The sequence below is a fragment of the Chanos chanos genome, chromosome 1 (assembly GCF_902362185.1).
Source record: "Chanos chanos chromosome 1, fChaCha1.1, whole genome shotgun sequence".
Taxonomy (NCBI): Eukaryota; Metazoa; Chordata; class Actinopteri; order Gonorynchiformes; family Chanidae; genus Chanos; species Chanos chanos.
The window spans coordinates 57,459,695-57,478,793 of NC_044495.1; the positions used below are offsets into that span (position 1 = coordinate 57,459,695).

The window sequence follows — 19,099 nt, forward strand, 5'->3', positions numbered from 1 at the left end:
GCGGCCCCCCCCCCATGACTGTTATAATGTGATGCAAAAGACCTGTTGTTTCATGAGTTATCTGTGAAATGTTTCGACGTTGTGTATTTACGCCACAATATTTGACGTCACACGTTTGTAATACGTTTGTTTTGTCGACCCGCTCGTCCTCTGTGTCTTCGTGCGACGTAGGGTTTCAACGAGGAGCGTTTCGAATCAAAAGATTACGGCACGTCGACGTTTGAAACGTGTGCAGCCCTTTCCAGATGTAGATTTGAGGCTGGTCTGCGTTGTGTAATTATTATCGTTATTTTAATCACTGTTTTGATGATCCTATTCTGATGGATGTAATGGAGCTTCCAGGCCAGCCACATCATTTGCCATACACTCCTGCTTTCAGGAACATGAAAGCTAGACTGCAAAACTATGTTATCTGGCGATTATGACCCCATTGGAGAAAGAACGGTGAAACTGGACACATGATAATCGTACAGATGTTCTGTTTCACCATTACTACAGATGGAGAAGTACAGGCAGTCGGGAAGAAATGATTGCTTTCTTATTTGTGGTCAAATCTGTTTTTACATCCGTTCAGTTCTCATTCGGTTCCGGAACTGATTGAATTGGAATTGAATTGGAACGGCAGAGTGTCTTTAATGGGCAATAAGGAATGTTCACGTTTTTTAGCCTAATGCAGTTCTACATTTGTGCAGCCATCGACGTGGACTTTTGCTGTTGTTATTGTGTTCACCTGAGAATCTTTGAGCCGTCTGTTTAAAGAATCAATATTTGTTTTATCAGTGTTGACAAGATAAGTATGATGATATCTGTGCACATAATGTTACATACCTCCCCTACCTTTCTTGGTGTTTGTGTGAGTGTGAGTGTGCGTGTGTATCTTTAAAAAAATTGAATTTCATGTAGCACAAACCCTCAAAAAATTATTTGGAAGAATCCCCCTAGATCATCTCCTTCTCTATGTAAGACTGAATCTTTTGGAAGAGGGTGTTTTTTTTTCTGTAAGTGTGTGTGTATGTGTGTGTGTGAAAGAGAGAAAAAGAGAGAGAGAGACAGAGAGAGAGAGAGAGAGAGGGAGTGAGAGACTGTGAGGAGGGGGGCAGAAAAAATTCCTGTGTGAGAGTGTAATCCAACCCCAGCCCCTTCTGACGATTCAGACGTCCTGGAGCACAAGCCGTAGCCCATGACGACGGTTGCCGAGGCCCTTTCCTTCCCATTGAAGAATTCTTTAGCTGGAAGCAGTGCTGTTTCAGTGGAACTCAAGCTGTGTGAGAGACTTGAAGAACGGACGTCATCCTGCCCCACGCTAATGAAGGAGCAGGGAACGAGGAAAAGGAGGAGGAGGAGGAGGAGAAGGAGGAGGGACAAAAATGAGAGCAGGAGAAAAGTAAAAGTTGCGTGTTAGGGGCAGTCATTAAATCTGAGTGGGATCAGTTTATTATGTTGTTTCTGCATCCAGATTGTGTGTGTGTGTGTGTGTGTGTGTGGGGTGGGGGGTTATGGTTGCATTACAGAATCTCATCCCAAAACTCTGCATTTCCCTGCTTGTCAAAACAAGTGTTTGTTTGTAGTTGCACTTTAGTGTGAAAATAAGATGAGAAACACATATTCAGTCCTTACTACACAGATTAACATTTTTTTCCCACTGAAAAGCCACTGATGTAGTTTTATCTGTGCTACACTTAGTTGTTTGCCAGGCCCTTCCAGGCGTTGCGTCCTTTAAACCCCCCGACGGAAAACACTCCTTACCAAGTTACTGTGTAACTGAATGGATATAGGGATATGCTTAGCAATTAGCAGTTAGCTAATACTTTAACCGACGCTAACTAGAGGCTACGTTTTGTTACGTTAGCCTTGTGTAGGCTAAGTGTGTTGTATACAGCCAAAGTCACTCTCATCCACTCTCACTCACCTCTAAGAGTGCTCTTCTCCAAGGGCAAAACAAATGAGTCGGTGTTAGAAAACAGCGCAGTGTCTCTCGCTCTACTCTCGTAACCACGATGGATTTTTTTTTCTTTTTTTTTCAAATGCAAATGTTTGCCTTTTTTTTTTTTTTTTTTTTTACTTCATCATTACATAAAGACATTGAGAATTTTCAAATCGTTTGACCCACATGTTACTTTCTTGGCAGTTTCCTCGTCACATTTCCCTGTCAGTCATTCCGGCGGGCGAAGAGACGTGAGAAATGAAATTTTGCTCATCGTTTGTGCGAACGCGAGAAGTCTGGAAATGGGCGACCGAAAAAAAAAGAGAGAGAGAGAGAGACATGAAAATGGACCACTGAGAGAAGAGAGAAAGGGGAAAAAAGGTGGTGAAACACTGTAGTCTTAGGCTACGGAGACAGAGAAGAAGAAAACGAGTGTTTACGAAGGAGGAAGAAGGGGGGGTGGTGTTGATTTCAGTGAATAACTGAAGCGACAGCCGAATGTCAAACACACCGCTGATACATCATACTCTTTACGTGGCTACCCACGTACAGAGTTCCATCACAGCGCGGCCAGGCGTAGACCGCGGACTCGCCAAAGCTCCGTTTAATCAGAATTTATTAACGCTCTGTTTGATATGTCTTCCACGTCGAAATGAAGGCATCGCCCGTTCATGCGACGCGGATATCTCTGACAAGTGCTGCAATTTGCCTACGTAGAGACTATGATGTGTGTGAAAATTGAATTTGACTCGTTCAGAATGGCCTTTTGGCTCACAATCAGGCGGCCGATAGCTGAACCGATGTTGTCAGTTCTGTCCAGTCCAATCCAAGCCAAAACGTGTTCATGCCGTCCTGTTGACTAGTGTTGACAGTAGGATACAGTGAATGGGGGTAACAGAAAACCGGAGATGGCAAGAGCCCGTGTGTGTGTGTGTGTGTGTGTAGTTTAGGTTCTTGTGGTATTGTGTGAACCAAACGTACTCAAGATGAAGATGTAAATATCTGTGAAGTGGAGAGGAGATACAGCTGTTAGTGTTAAAAGAAAAAGTGCCAGAATATTTCTTTGCTTAGGATTGGGCCATTAATCTTTTGTTACAGTAAAATGGAGGTCAGTGGTATGTCCCCACTTGGAAATAAAGACAACTGTTTGTGTGTGTGTGTGTGTGTGTGTGTGTGTGTGTGAAAAAGACACAGAGAGTGAGAAACAAGAAATGAAGCGTGAGAATCGGTATTTAGCATCATCCGATTCCGTGAAGCACAGAGTATTTCGGAACGGCTTTTACGAACCTTTATCCCAACCCAACTCTGTTACTTATTTCTCTCTTGATACTCATCTTTTTACATAACCCTCAGAATAGAGCGAACCTGTGACAACGGCTCTTAAAAAATTCTGCTACTTCTTTTCTCTGCTGCTGCTGCTGCTGCTGCTGGCGGTGGAAACTTAGCCTACTCAAGCCAAGCCTTCTTAATCTTGTAGAGTGTTGTCATTACTCATGGACTGAGGTTATCTGTGGAGAAGAGAAGCTAGAACAGAATGCCAAGGCAAGCAAAGGTCAGCTCTCCGAGACCTTCAAAGTCCCAATGTTCCTGCGAACGGAGAAGGCCCGAAGGTTTCCGTATCAACACGTAGGCTAAACAAGGTGAAACGGCACAAACTTTTAGTATTTAAATCTTGGGAGGGTTTTTTTTTTCTTTTTTTTTTTTTTTAGTTTTTTTTTTTTTTTTTCCCCCTCCTTCCTTCGTTATTTCAGCGCAAAAGACAGCTCGCCGTAACCGTCAAGATACTTCGCGTCATTAAACTTCGTTTTGATCTTCGTGAGTTTTTTAGTTATACTTTATTTGTCCGTTTGACGTATATTTTATGTTAACACCCATCACTGTGTGTTTTCTCATTTGTATGTTCCATTTGGGCCGGGGGAGGGGAAGTGGGGGGGTTAATAAGACAGAGGACAATTTAAGGGCTTTTATTCAGAGAGCTATTGATTGGCAGGAGGGTGCATGGAGTCCCTGATGTCTAGCAAAGAAGAATGGATGATGTATACGTGTTGTAAAATGGAGGAAGAGCTCTCTCTGAATGGCTTTTAGTGGAACGCTGTAATGAGACATTCTCCAGTCTCTCTTGGGTCTTTTTTGTGTGTGTGTATGTGTGTGTGTGTGTGTGTGTGTGTGTGTATAGCTTTGTTATGGCTCTTTGTCAATTTGTAATCTCCTGTACAATATTATGTCAACCACAGACGTTCATTATGTCGTTTGCAATTGTCGGTTTGTTAAGGACATAGAATCTTTTTCTTTCTTTTTTTTTCATGTATTTATATGTGAAGATGAAGCTCTTCAAAGATTAGCATTTCACAAAAAAAACGTGTGTCAAGTGTTGTCTCCATTACAGTGGTTTCTATGCTGTTCTCCGGAGTTTAAATATGTTTGCTTTATGAGTTTGCTATATAACGGGACAAGATAGTGAACTGGCTTAACTTATACAGGTTGTGTGAGAGAAACAAAAGGCCTTTTTTTGATGATGATGATGATGATGATGATGATGAGGATGATGCATGCATGCTCTGACTGGTTGGAGGTTGTTGTTTGGTGGTTGAAGCAAAAAAATAAAATAAAAAGCAGCTTTTTGATAACAGTCACCGCTGCCTTCACCGTCGCTGAAGGCAGTGCCTCTTTTAACAGGAAATAAAATGAATCACCGGCTTCCAGCTTTACAGACACCTCACAAGCCGTGCACGACGCCTGGCACGAACAGTTAGTGCGTTCAGAACGCGATACCTGTGTTTCACGTTGTCTTAGACATATCCGAAGACTTCTCAACTAGCACTTTTTTTTTTTTTTTGGCTAATGTTCGTCATCCTCTGAAATGCATGTGGTGTTTGATTCCAAATGACAGAGGCTTTGTCAGGGTTATTAGGAATCACCTGAATCATGACTTTGTCAGGGTTATTAGGAATCACCTGAATCATGGTTTTGTCAGGGTTATTAGGAATCGCTTTTCGTAATAACCAACAGACCCAAGGAAGGAATTTCCTCTTTCCCGTTGTAAACCTCTGGGTTTTTTTTGTTTGTTTGTTTTTTCGTGGCCTAGGACACTGTGTCCTGACTCCTAGTGTTTTACCTCACGACTCCTACGACATTTAAGTGGGATCTTTGTTCTTTTATGTTTCTCTGTTTCCACATCCTCTCTCTCTCTCTCCCTCACTCTTTCTCTAATTTTCTGCCCTCTCCACAGAGGTTTGTATGATTTCGTCATGCTGTAAAGTTTTACAAGGAAGGGGAAAAGAGCCTACTAATGGAATAGAGGTGAGGCCAACCCATGGTGTTGGCCTTCTGGGACAGACCTGTGGGTGAGATGCGTTGTGTATGCATTGATGCCCCCTCACTTTGGGAAGAAGGAGAGAGAGAGAGAGAGAGAGCAGAGGAGCGTCACAGGAGTGGTACTATCCCAGTCATGTTCTGTCAGGAATAAGCTTCATGTTCAAATGAAGAAGAAGAAGAAGAGGAAGAATATTAATCAGTCTTTTTATGTTTCTATCTGTCTCATCATTTCTCTCAGTCTTTCATTTTATATATATATATATATATAACATGTCTCCAGCTGCTAAACATCCCGGTACAGTTATGGAAGGGTCATAATTGCATTTGGACTGCTGCACAAATTCTGTTTGGACTCATATTTAGAAACCGATTCAAAAGTCAATATTTGGTCTAGATTAACAGACACAGTTACATGCTCTTGTGAAATAAGCCAATTCAGATGTTTCAGAGAAACATCCCCTGGCCTTGAGTTTGTAGAGTTAAGATGCTGGAACCGCTGACCCACTGCTGTTGCCAACTGGAACCGGAAAACACACTGTGCACTGATCATAGATTCATATGAACCAATATTTCTCTTGATGTTGGCTCGCAGTGAATGAAAACAGTTGGCTTGTATGTTTTTTTTTGATGAAAGATCATTTCTTTTTGGATCATTAATGGACACCGTTGGCTTGTTGTATGTGCTATTTGGGATATATAAGCAGTGTCTGGACCATAGTAGAATTGTTGACTGAGGAATATGGTTGCTTGACAGTAGTTGACAGTGGAGAAATGGATGAATAGATGGAGAAGAATTCATTGATTGTGTCTGGACCGACGTCCCCATCTCATCTCCCCCAGAAAGACAGCAGCTCCTCAGTATCTCAATTATGTGGTTTCTTTAAAGTGTATATGGTCTTGAATGGAAAAATATTCAAACATGAGTGATTATTCAAAGTAGGTACCATGTATGAGTGTATTGCAATGTAAACAGTATAGGGTTTGGCTGGCAAGGGATATTGTTTGTTTCTTTTCTTTTCTTTTCTTTTCTTTTTTTTTCTTTCTCAACTCTCTGTTGAACCAAACTGGTTCAGGTCTTCATTTCCGGGTCGCAGCTCTCACACCGAAGAGCCTGAAAGCGTCCACCTTATCTTCACGCAGGGCTTGCTGTATTTGAATGCAGATAAGATGACTATCAAATGTTATCGACGTGAAATAGTCTTGTACATCTGGGAGTATTTGATGCCAGCACAACACACTGGGTGAGGTGAGGTGTGTGTGTGTGTGGGGGGGGGGGGGGGGGGGGGTGGTATTTGACCGATAATGCACAGCGGAACAAACAAGTGCACAAAACAATGGCTGAGGATAATGCAGGCCAGGCTTCTTTGGATCCATGTCGCTCTGAATTTATTACATCGTTGTGTTTGCTTTTCCCCTGTGTGTGGTAGGACTATAAATACGCTGGCTTCGTCCTGAGTCAATCCAGAGAGCCGAGCTGTACGTCTACTCGGACAAGAGACCATTTGAATATCCCTAAAATATGATGTTTTCCTTTTGTTGATTACTGTTTCATGCAAATGCCATGGAAATGTTAGTTTGAAACTGCTGACTAACAACGGACCACAAGCTTCGTGTGCGTGTGTGTGTGTGTTTGTGTGTCTCTCCGTGTCTTTGTTTTGTCATTTCCTGTTTCCTCAGGCGGATTGTACTATGATGTAGGCGAGCTGAAATATTCGGTTGTTGAAATTGTTGATAATTTGTTATGAGAGAAATGGAAAAAAAAAAAAAAAAAAAACCTGATGCATGGTTGACAGAATGTGGTTAGATATGATCTGGTGATGTTTTTTTTTTTGTTTGTTTGGTTTTTTTTGATGAGGGCTGATGCCACCTCAGCTATTTCTGTCATTGAAATGTAAACAAGGTGAAAAGCGAGTTAAAAAAACAGAATTCTATTTTACACTCTTCTCATAAACATGCCCCATGACCAGCACAAGTCTTATTCAGACACACGCACACACACATTCATACCTTAGTTTATGGTGCTGATAAAAATGATTAATACTTTTTTTTTTGTTTGTTTGTTTTGGGGGTTAATCGTGGGAACTGGAGTTGGTCTGAAAGAAAAGGGCACGAGTGTTTGATGGACTTCCGCACGAAATCTTTGTCTTTGTGTTGCTGTGGAAAACTTGGGAACTGGTTTTGTATGATGAGTGTTAAGGGAGAGCCTGGGGAAAGATGGAAAGATAGAGAAAGACAGACGAAGAGATGTGTTCCATTCCTCAGGCGTTTGTCAGGCGCGCCGGGGTCATCTCGGGATGTTTTACGGTTAGTTTTCAGTGAAGCGCACCGGCGTAAGGTGTATCGGACAGACAGTTCGCGCGCATAGGTGGAAAGGAGAGGAGAGGAGAGGAGAGGAGGTGCTTGAAGAGAGGGATAAGAGAGAGAAAGGAGCGCGAGATCAGCACACAGGAAATGAGGACCAGCTGGAGTGGAAGCAGAAAACTCAGTGAAGAGCAGGGTAATCACTTTAACCCCGTTTCCGCGACAACCACCGCATAACTTTTTTTTTTTTCCCATGCTTTGTGTTTGTGTGTGTGTGTGTGTGTGTGTGTGTGTGTTTGTGTTCATGTTGGTCTCATACGGGGCAGCAGAATGCAGGTGGGGTTTAGTAGCATTAATGAGGTGTGCTGTGTCCTCACAATGAGTCTTGACAGAAATCTCGTCATTAACGGCACCGTCTGTGTGACGGGGCGGTGCTCACTTTCACACGCCAGCGAGTTCAAATACTGCTCGCTGCTTTACTGTGAAATCACTTGATGACATCACAGTTGTCATGGGTGGTAACAGGCCAAAAAAGACAAAAAAAAAAAAAAATCCTCACAAACCGTTCCATTGTCATTCCGTTCCTCTTCCCCCTTTTTTTTTTTTTTTTTTTTGACATCTGAAATCACAGATCATGTTTTGGAATGTGTGTTGAGATAACTCAGTTGTAGGGTTACATGGCCTGCCTGCGTGTGTGTGTGTGTGTGTGTGTGTGTATAAGGGAGCGAGAGAGAGCGAGAGAGAGACAATACATAGTGGAAGGATAAATGAAAAAAAAAAAAAAACAGCCTCTCCCAAACCTTTCATGTCCAGACTTGCATTGTGCGAATGCTTTTTACCTTTCTCTACTCTTTGCACTCTATTCTAATACAGAACTAACCCGGCGATGGCGTTGTGTAGAGTAGCATTACCTGGAACTGGTGTCATTTATTATATTATTACAGTACAAAGCATTCGCTTCACTTTAGGTGATTGACACGTATTCTCTCTCTCTCTCTCTCTCTCTCCCTCCCTGTCTCCCTCTCTCTCCCTGTCTCCCTCTCTCTCCCTCCCTGTCTCCCTCTCTCTCTCCCTCTCCCTGTCTCCCTCTCTCTCCCTCCCTGTCTCCCTCTCTCTCTCCCTGTCTCCCTCTCTCTCCCTCCCTGTCTCCCTCTCTCTCTCCCTCTCCCTGTCTCCCTCTCTCTCCCTCCCTGTCTCCCTCTCTCTCTCCCTGTCTCCCTCTCTCTCTCATGCTTTAAAATTCCACTCCAGCTCTATATTTAGTATGGGGAGGGTTTTGACACCTGGCTTACGTTTCAGGAAGTGTTTTTTCTCTCTCTCTCGCACTCTTTTTTTTTTTTTTTTTTACAAGCACAAATCCTGCTCGGTATTGCCGCTACCGTATTTCACGCGCCGTTTCACCATCACTGCCCGGGTAGTTCTGAGGTGACGCTCCGGTCCAACTGCTCCCGGTCGATCGGATCCCATCCGACACAGCTGTGCGCGGCAACAGATTGTGCCCCCGGGGCAATAGTGCTATTTTTAATCCCGGTAATTATAAAATGTCATGTAAATTATTCATAAGGCGATATCAACTAATTGAAGGAATGTAGGGCCACAAGGCTAACCCCTGCTTTCCAAAGAACCGTAGTGAACGTACGAAGAGTCAAAGCTAGCCCACCAAAGGCAAGAACTCTACGAACAATAGGTAGATGCGTCTGGGTCTTCGATGTCTATTCGTAAGATTTAGCAAGTAACTGGGGGGGGGGGGGCGTTGTTTTGGTGCACGCTGTAGCTGTATGGAAATGTTTTCCCCATTTACTTCATCTCAATGCACCTTTACCAAGAGACTATTTAGTGCGGTACTGGTGATTGTAGGACTGGATAGATCTTTCAGTTGCGCTACTGGCTACAATATCCAAGGCTGATTTGTTTTAGGGGGACGGCATTTGGAATTAAAAGGGTTTTCCAAAGCAAAATACACAGAGCGTGGCAAAGTGTCCCGTAATAGACCTTTGACAGCCTCTGTGAGGTCCTCCCGTGGTCCACCCTTCACCCATCGCGTCATGATGCGGGCCTGCTGGTAGACCAAGCTCTTAAGCACTTTTGTTATTGCGTCAGATGGAAAGGCGTTTGAAGCTCGTGCCCTCAGAGCAGTTTTAAAGACAAACGATTGTATCGCGCTGGAACTTTCGAAACAAAGGCCCTTTTCCTCCAATAGTCCCGACCTACACCTTTGGATCAGGCGGCACGTTTTCGTATCCTGTGGCACAAAAGCTCCTCTGTAGATACCGGGACACACCTCAGAGAGAGAGGGAGAGAGAGAGAGAGAGAGGGAGAGAGAGAGAGAGAGAATACTTGAACACATAAGCAAAGGCACTGGAAACATCTAAGTCTAGAGACTGTTTCCAGCACGTGTTGATTAGTTACATGTTTTCACCCTCTTCAGCTTGCTTCCGCTAAGAGCCCTCAGACTCCGACGTGACTTTATTAGGTCAAACAAAGGCTGAAGTCAAAAGTAAAGGTCCCCTGTTGTTGGTAGATTGTGGCCATTCAGGAAGCTGTTTTTAATTCCTGTCTAATGCCATCTCGGGGGCTGACAAAGTCCCTGGAAAGCTAGTCAGACCTTAACCAAAGCACTGCTGAGGAGGTGACATGCTGGTATTATAGAGTATGATTTCACCTCGTTTCCTGTTTTACCAGTGATTACACATCAAACAACCCTGATGTAAAACTTACATCGCGACAGTCACGAATGACGCGTTCGAAAGCCGATTTCGTAAATACTCACGGTAAGTTTCCTTACGTTGGAGACGAAACATTGAAACGTTATAAACGTTTGTTAGTCTTTTTAGACGCGGTCTGATTTGAATACCAGGGGTGATGATGCACGAACTGATGACAGTATTGTTTCTGGTCAATGGAAATCTGACGGTGAGGATGCAAATACAATGAAAGAGACAGGGAAATAAAAACATGGATGGACATTAGAGCTCATCCTGGTGATCAGGCCTCAGGCTTGTTCTCCTTTGTGCTTTCTATCTCTGTGAGGCTAAGATGTAAATGTTTTCCTAGAAGTGCCCCTTTTATCGTTCAGACTCGACGCCACTAAATTAGCATTTCCTCAATCAAAAATAAACTATGTATTCTATACGAATATGTTATACACTGATAAAGTGTTCATGAAAGGTAATGTACAGGCTTTTAGCATTATAGCCGTGATTATTTTTACACACACACACACACACACACACAAATCTAATTACCTCAGAGAAGAGTCATTTTTCAGCTTTCATTCTAAAAATCTGTAGCTATTTGTTGTTCATAGTTTATTTCAGTTGATTCTCATAGGAGGCAATTCATTTTGTGTGTGTGTGTGTGTGTGTGTGTGTGTTTTGAACAGATTGAAATCTATAGACACTGACGATTTTGATGTGTGTCATAAATCATGAAAGAACCAAATAGCTGCAGTGGTTGCATTTGCTGCAGAAAGGATGTGTGATAAGGAGAGGGAAAAAAAACGATAATCACATGCACTGTTACAGTGTTTTTCCGGTTTACTTGTTTTTTCGTCTTCGTTTTCTTTTTTTTTTTTTTTTGGTAACCGCTCGTCTCTCGTTCAGGATGTGGGTTACTGGTTGTTATAACTGTTGGAAAGAAAGAAAGAGAGAGAGAGAGAGAGACAGACAGACAGACAGACAACACTCCAGGTGTAATGTTCCCCCTTTTAACGTAGGCCAACATGCACGTATATCCTCTCTGGCGTCGACGTGTTCGCGCGCTCGCGTGCACCCGCCTGCGCACACGTGTCCGTACCCGCGTGTTTCTGTGAGGAGGCCGCTATAAGAAAGCTTTTACATCAAAGACTTTCTCGTGTCTGACGGGGCAAGCTGACATTCACCATGAAAAACAACAAGTAACTAACCCCCTTAACCACACACACACACACACACACACCCCAAACAAAGCCTGTTACCTCTGTTAACCCCTTTTGTGTTTGACATGTTCTCTTTTTTGTTCCATGCTGACCTTTTATGAGGTTCTGTTATGAATAGTGTTTCAGGATATGCAGTCACGGCCGAAAACTGTGTTGATCTTTCGTATATACTGTCCCAGCAGCAGGGTGGCCTTCTGCTTAAGCCTTACAAAATGTGGCCCGTGGGTAAAGGAATGCCTAACCTGAGGTTTGTCTTAAAAAATAAATCCCCCTTACGCTCGCCTCAGCGGTTCTCCTCAGGCCCCCTGTCCTGAAATCTAAAAAGTATGTTAAACGTATTTCAAGAACTCGCGCGTGAGCGGATGAAATATCGCATTCGTATCCAAAAGTCAAATATTATCAGATGTAGACATCACACGGACACACACACACACGCGCACACGCGCGCACACACATTTATGAACCCAAGCGTTCTCACATGCCCTTAGACGCCCACGTTTTCGGTCCTGCCCGTGATGCGCAGTTCTCAGAGAGCGAAACTAGTTTGTGGTTGTACAGTCACTGACACTCTTTCCTGTCCCGCCATTCATCAGCATACCTTCACACACAACTGAAACAGGTCATTGGCCAAGACACGGTGCCACTGCTCTTTCACACAGAGTTATTCTTAAGCGAGTCAAAAACACAGGCGACAAATGACACTGGGTCACTGACTAGTGAAGAGAAGGTTTTCGTTTGAATTGTTGTTTTGGTTTTTTTTTTTTTTTTAAACATTGAATTGGCAGGCCCAAGCATTACTGAATAAAGTTCAGAGCTATGCAGACTCTTTATGGTCGTGTTTCCTTTTATCTTGGCAGTCGGTCACCTGTGTGCCGTGGGGAAAATAACGTAACTAAGGAGCACGGGAACAAAATGCATTGTGTTGGTTTCATTTTTGGCTTACTGATCTGGTCCCCCTCAGATCTCAGGCCTGTAAAACTGGGCTTTGTAACGTAGGCCAACATCGCATAAAGTAAACGTTGTAAAACTTCTAAAAGACCCGTAGTTTTTTTCACTCGATCAGTGCTGTATTCCTCTTTGGACTGTGTCTCGCTTAATATGCCTGATCACCAATAAAGGGGTCTGTGTACCAGGCTGTGAATGTACCTGTTTCAGTGCTGTAGACCTCCTTTGGGGCATGTCGATGGACGAATGGTGCTTAGCAAAGCGGGTTTCCACCTTCGCCTGCCTGACTGAGACACTTTCCTTTCCTCAGGCAGCTGCTGTGGGGTAACCGGGCTTCAAAATCAACGCGTTTACTTCTTACTTTGGAAACGCGAGCGGGATTCCTTCCTCAAATCGCTTTTTATCGTAACCTGCCCTGTGGCTGGACTTCAGCTGTGTTTCAGAAGGGTTTCGTGCCATGTGACTTTACACAAAAATATGAAGTGGACCTTCAGTATTTCAGAGAAAAGGCAAGATAGCACCCCCCCCCCCCCCCCCACCACCAACCACCACAACCACCCCTGCCCCCTCTGTGGTCCAGAACTCTGGCTAAACAGGAAAGCCCAGAGGCAAGTCCGATAAGAGGTTATGAAATTGAGCTTTGCGTGCAGATGGAAATAGAGATTCGATGGGGCAGACAATGGTTTAACATGGTTGCTCCTCCTCTTCGTGTTGAAATGACAGGAACTGCCATGTATATTGTCAGTGTCTCCCAGTTAGTGTCTAAAACACCAGCCCCATTCGCTGGCGACGATAATGGTTTTAATGCATAATTGACTATTATTCCAGGAATGGACTGAATTTGAGGCAACTTGAATTAAAATGAACGCGTTTGGCGATACAGTGTGAGAATTTTTGAGCGTTGTATGTATGTGCATGGATGTGTGTGAGAGCGTGCGAGTTTGTGTGTGTGTGTGTGTGTGTGTGTGTGTATTAGCTGCCTGGTGCCCTTTGTAGATAACACATATGACCAAAATGTCTGCTTAATCGTTGAGCGTTAGTCAAATGCACGGTGCTCCATTTTAAGCGGCAGGGTTTTTTTTTTTTTGTTGTTTTTTTTTTTGTACCACACGCAGCTGATGTCAGAGTCATAAATCAGAAACATTAAACAAAGGGCGTGATCTGGATGACAATTTCTGGAACAAATTAGCATGACTCATTCCTGCACACAAACACATATCTCATTTAGTGTGAACCAGTTACAGGAGAGACAGAGAGAGAGAGAATATCAATAAATCAATATTAACAACAACAAAAATAAAAATCGCTGAAATGTGTCCCTTGTCTTAAGAAATGAAAACGGGTTTTACTGTTATTGTTAACGATAGTGGATTCAGAGTACTCCTCGGTGCGGTGTGTGTGTGTGTGTGTGTGTGTGTGTGTGTGTGTATACTCTAACATTCATAGTCTCTCCACAGCCCAGGGAAAATGTCCAGAAAACTCGTGCCAGGAAAAGTGTCCTTACAACATCAGACTTAATCCAAATATTGTGAATGTGTTTAATATGCAGGACAAAATGGCTTGCAGACCGTGGAGGAATTTTTGGTCTCTTCCCTGTTGCTCTAAACAGAAAAACATAATGGCCAGCTGCCGTGGATTAGGAGTTGAATGATGAATTTGCTTGGATTTAATGTGGTCCATCTTTTATTTTATTTTATTTATTTATTTATATATATATTTTTTTAACTCCAGACAACAAGAATGCCTTAGCGTGTACGCACGTCGCTAGGACAGGACCCCCGATTTGACGTTTCTCCGACAGGCCCAAAGAATTTCAGCTAATGGAAGAAACCAAAAAAAACCAAACAACTGTTTACTGCCCGTCAATCGTATTCATTTACTGTCCTCTGGCCTGTTGTTAGGTCTCCTTCTCGATGATACTTCTAGATGAAGTAAACTGACGTTTTTTTTCAGCTGTTTAGCTCATTCAGTACAAACACACACACACACACACACACACACACAAACGTTATAGGCATAACACTATGTGTGGTGTTGTTATTGTGTGTGTGTATTTGTGTTTTTCTGTGTGTATACACTGTCCCAGCCTGGCCTACTGATCTGCTATGACTCATGCCTGTAGCTCAGGTTCTTGGACTTGTTCCTAACGCACTTTGTGACTGATAACAGTGAGATGTGCTGATACAGGGAGACTTTACCGAGTGTCGTAAATGCCAAGCGGGCGTCTCTCTCTCTCTCTCTCTCTCTTTTTTCCACCAGACTTTGTCCCCAACGTCCTAGCCAGCGCTGCATGCAGGCCTCGCTCTCTCACAGGGCCCTCACCGTCCGGAGACCTCTTTGGAAACGTGTGAAAGTCAGCTGTGTTGACTTTCTGAGAGGGGAACGCATGCGGATTTAGGAATTCTGAACTCTGGGAATATATGGATTCGTGAGAGGCGTGATATGCTGCAGTTTGATGATTGGAAAGTTAAAAAAACCCCCAAAAAAACCAAAAGTGCCCCAGTTAATATGTAAATATCGTTGTCAATATGTTCATTCATCCTCTCCAGAAGAACAATATAGGTTATGTTTCGTAACACTTTCCTTTTTCATAAAGACTTATTTGAAAGAAGGTTGACACATGGTGCGTTCCAAAGGGAGATAATCAGATGAAATATTAGGCAAACTCTTTTCCTCAAAAGCAGAGAGAAAGAAAGAGGAAAAAAAAAAGAGGGATGAAGGGAGAGAGGCTGGAACAAGGAGAGATGTGGAGGAGAGGAGGAGAAGGAGGGAGAAAAAAAACAAGGATGTTTGATAAGAGAGAAGTCAGGGAGCTCGCATGACAGTGTCGTCCCCCCCCCCCCCCCCCCCCCCCCCCCCCCCCCCTCGATGTACTGAATCGAGTCATTAGCCTGCGGTTGGGTGTTTGTAACATTGCGGTCGGACTCGAATGTGTGAAAGGAAGTCTGCGCTTTCTCTCTCCTTTTCTGCCCTAGCTGCCAGCTGCAGGTGACTTGAGCCCATGTCTCAACTGTCTTTTCGCCGTTTGTCATCCTGTGTGTGTGTGTGTGTGTGTGTGTGTGTGCGCTTGGTAAGATAAGGTCACATCCTGTGGCTTAATGAGTGATTTTGATTTTACAGAATTTGCAGATAAATGCTCTTCCTTTCGGCATTCGCCTCACTCTTGCCCGCGTCTCGTGGCTCCTTCCGCGTCGATCCGTGCGTCTGTTTCTCATTTGAGCTGACATCACTGTGTATAGAGAGTTAATTCCAAAGCTCAAGGACACACACACACACACACACACACACACACACACACGGCTGATACAACTCAACTGTGTATGACAGAATTGATTTAAAAAATCCGGGGGTTTTTTTTGTTTGTTTTTTTTCGTGGATGTAGAGGAAAGATCTTGCCTCTGGTACTGTGTGAGCAGAAGAACCCCAGACAGATCTGGTGTTGATTATCCCTGAGCACTGAGAATGTGTCGGACACTCGCTTTTACCCGGAAGGGGCGGAGCCTCCCAGCTTCCATTGTGGGTTTTTTTTTGTTTATTTTGTTTTGTATTGAGTAATTCCAGATTACGCGTCTACTATCAGAATGAATAAACAGTTTCTGTAGTTCCCCACTGACCCCCATGTCCATTGTTCTCAAGCCCTCTACGCTTGCAATGCGGAGTGGGGGGGGGAAAGGGCAGAGGTTGGGTGGGTGGGGGGGGGGGGTATGAATGACCAGGGGAAGAAGAAAAAGTACCCACCAAGCTTCTTTAGAGTCCTGTCTATTTTTTTTTTTTTTTTGTGGTCCAGTTACACAGTGTTTCTTTGCGATGATGTAGCTCTGAAGCAGCCCCCCCCCCGACGTTGGCGGGCGTGTTATGACTTGCCCCAGTGGGTGGCCAGTGATGCATGAGGTCGAGTTTTTTTTTTGTTGTTGTTGGGGTTTTTTTTTTTTCCCCTGAATTGTACACTGTTTTCCCTTTCATGTGGAAAAGATCATCGCCATCACTCTTACACTCCCTCACCCCGAACATTTGTTGGCAACCACACATACGCACACGTTGTGATTGAGGTTGGCTGTGTTTGTTTTTTTTTTTAAAAAAGGACAAAGATAATGTATCAAAGGAGGAATGCTGATCTACAATCAGCTCACTATGTTTCATTTAACTGTGTTTAGTAGGATCATGCGAAGCATAAACTGATCCTAGATCAGCGTTCTTATTCTGAAAGTTTTGATAAACTCAAGCCCTGCTCTGAAGTGAATGTTATAATGTTTATGGACTGTACAAATCTGAACTGTACCTCAGTCTACATAATAAAGTTGAAGATACACACTGGACACCATAGGCCTGCGTGTCCAACTCTTTGTTTCATGTGAGTCTTACGAAATTGTGTCTCTGAAACAAAAAAATTCCTCTCCCAAGAACGAGAGATGTTGCTGTTGAAAGATTTGTTTTGTGAAGGCTTGAGGCCAGAATGGATGCGACTGTCTCTAAAGCGATAGAGTCAGCAAACGTGAATGAAACTAAGTCTTGTTTAACCATAAGTTCACCCCCCCCGCCTCCCTCCCCCATGTGTAAGGCGTACTTACTCAGATGAGAAGTCATAGTCGGTAAAAACCACGCATGCAGCGTTTCTGTACTTTTTCGTCATTGGCAACTTTCAGTCGAACGGGGTTCCTCGACCGCCGCTTGTTTCAGCGCTGCTCGGGAATCTATTTCGGGCCGAACGGGAGGTGAAACGCCGGTGTGGGACGAAGTCGGGTGGGGCGGGGGTGGGGGGGGGGGGGGGGGGGGGGGGGGGGGCGGGAGGTGGGGGGCTATTTTAATCTTTGTCTGTCTGTATCTTATCAAACTGTGTCCTGCTTTGAATCACAAGCCCCCCCCCCCAGTCTGACCAGTTCAAACCTGCAACAGGGCCCTCTCTCCTCTGTGTGTCCTCTTCTGCTGCCCTAGCTTGTGTAATTATTATTAGGGCTCTGCGTGTGTGTGTGTGTGTGTGTGTGTGTGTGTTTGACCATTGACAGAACACACGCTTGTAATCTAAGTGGTCGGCATAGAGCTAACTGACGCTTTCGTATGCTCCAAGTAAGTATGGAAGCACCACGTAAAAGCGCCTGTTCAGATCTTACTTATGTTCCTACATCTGCTGTTTCCCAGTAGAGGCTGGGGAACGCGTAGGTCGAGGCGTCTCTTTATCTTTTCGTCGACATAGATGCGCTCGGGGACGTGAGGGGGTGCGTTTGGGGAACCTGCTGGGGGTTTGTGCCGCGTCCAAGTTGGGCGGTTGACCGGTCAGTTTCCGAGCCTCTGCCAGGAGTCCGATGGTAAAGGGGAGGGGAGGGGAGGGGAGGGGGGCGAAAAAGAACCCTTAAATCCTGGGAAAAGAAACGGAGCTGAATGAGGGACTGTGGAATTTCTCGGTTACGGCTCTGAAGACGGCTGGATCTGTAGTTCGCTCACGCACTTAGAACCCCACAAAACTCCTTTATTTTAGAAGGAACGAGAAGTCGTTTTGTAATGTCAGTCCTGCCCCCGATGCAATAATAAGCCAATTGTAGTTACGTTTTTTTGTGGGGTTTTTTTGTTTTTGTTTCTTTTTTTCTTTCTTTTTGAGTGTTTGTGAGTAATAGGGAACATTGTGGTTTTTGGTGTATCTGTTTGAGAGAGGGTGAAAGAGGCTTTTAAAACAGTGACCTGTCTCCATTCATTAAATGCATTAGAAAAGACTATTAGTCCCAGTGGAAATAAACAAATGATCTCAAACGTTGGTCTTGGGCCCTCTTGGCTCTGTGTGTGTGTGTCTGTGTGTGTGTGTGTGTGTGTGTGTGTGTGTTTGAGTTTGCGTAAGAGAGTTCAGTCGGAAACAGTGTTATTCATGGTGCAGGAATTCTACATTGGCGTGGAGTCATGCACCGATGGGAGTTTCTGCAGATGGATCGTGTTCTCATAACCCGTCCGGAATCGCCGCATCTCTGGGTTTCACTCAGACGCACTCATTACAAGGAGGGAGGGCAATATCGCTGGTTGAGGGAGTAGTGTGTTGCATGATTAATTCATACTATCTTGGGCTTTGATTTTTAACTTTTTTTTTTTTTTTTTTTTTTGGTGGGTGTGTGTGTTGGAGTGGGGGCAGGGGTGTTGCCCTGCTTCTCATGAAACAGATCTATTTGATTTCACACAGACACACACACACACACACACACACACACACATACTTTCTCCCACAGACTGGGCCTGTAAGATGAACGGTTTCTACTAAACGCACAGCTGAACGTATGCGCCGCGCTCCTCTCCCGGGAGCGAAAGCATATTTTTGACCACAGCTGACGTAAGAAACGCCACACTCAGTTTAAGTGGGGCTTACGTCGAGGCAGGGCAGTGGGCCCTACGCCAGCACTCTTTCCATATGTGTGTCACACTCATACCTCCTCAATGAACAAATTCACCAACCGCTCTTAGGTGACGTGTAGGACTAAAAAAAAAAACTGTTCTGCTCCTCTAGAGTGTTTATTTTCTCCATCTCTCTCTCTCTCTCTCTCTCTCTCTCTCTCTTTCTTTCTCTCTTTCTCACACACACACACATACACACACACACATTTGTCTGTGTATTATGAGCTCTTGACAAACACACTTCACCAGTCGAAGCAGAGTAGTTGGAGGGGTGGTGTCACATTTGAAGTTCTGTGCTGTTGTCTGTTCTGTATGCTGTGTGTTGCACC

At 44.1% G+C, this 19,099-nt stretch overlaps 1 protein-coding gene across 1 annotated transcript in view; it reads left to right on the top strand.

The window, feature by feature from the left end:
* Nucleotides 1–19,099, top strand: part of grk5l (G protein-coupled receptor kinase 5 like) — a 34,722-nt gene that overhangs the window by 3,126 nt on the left and 12,497 nt on the right. The window lies entirely within an intron of this gene.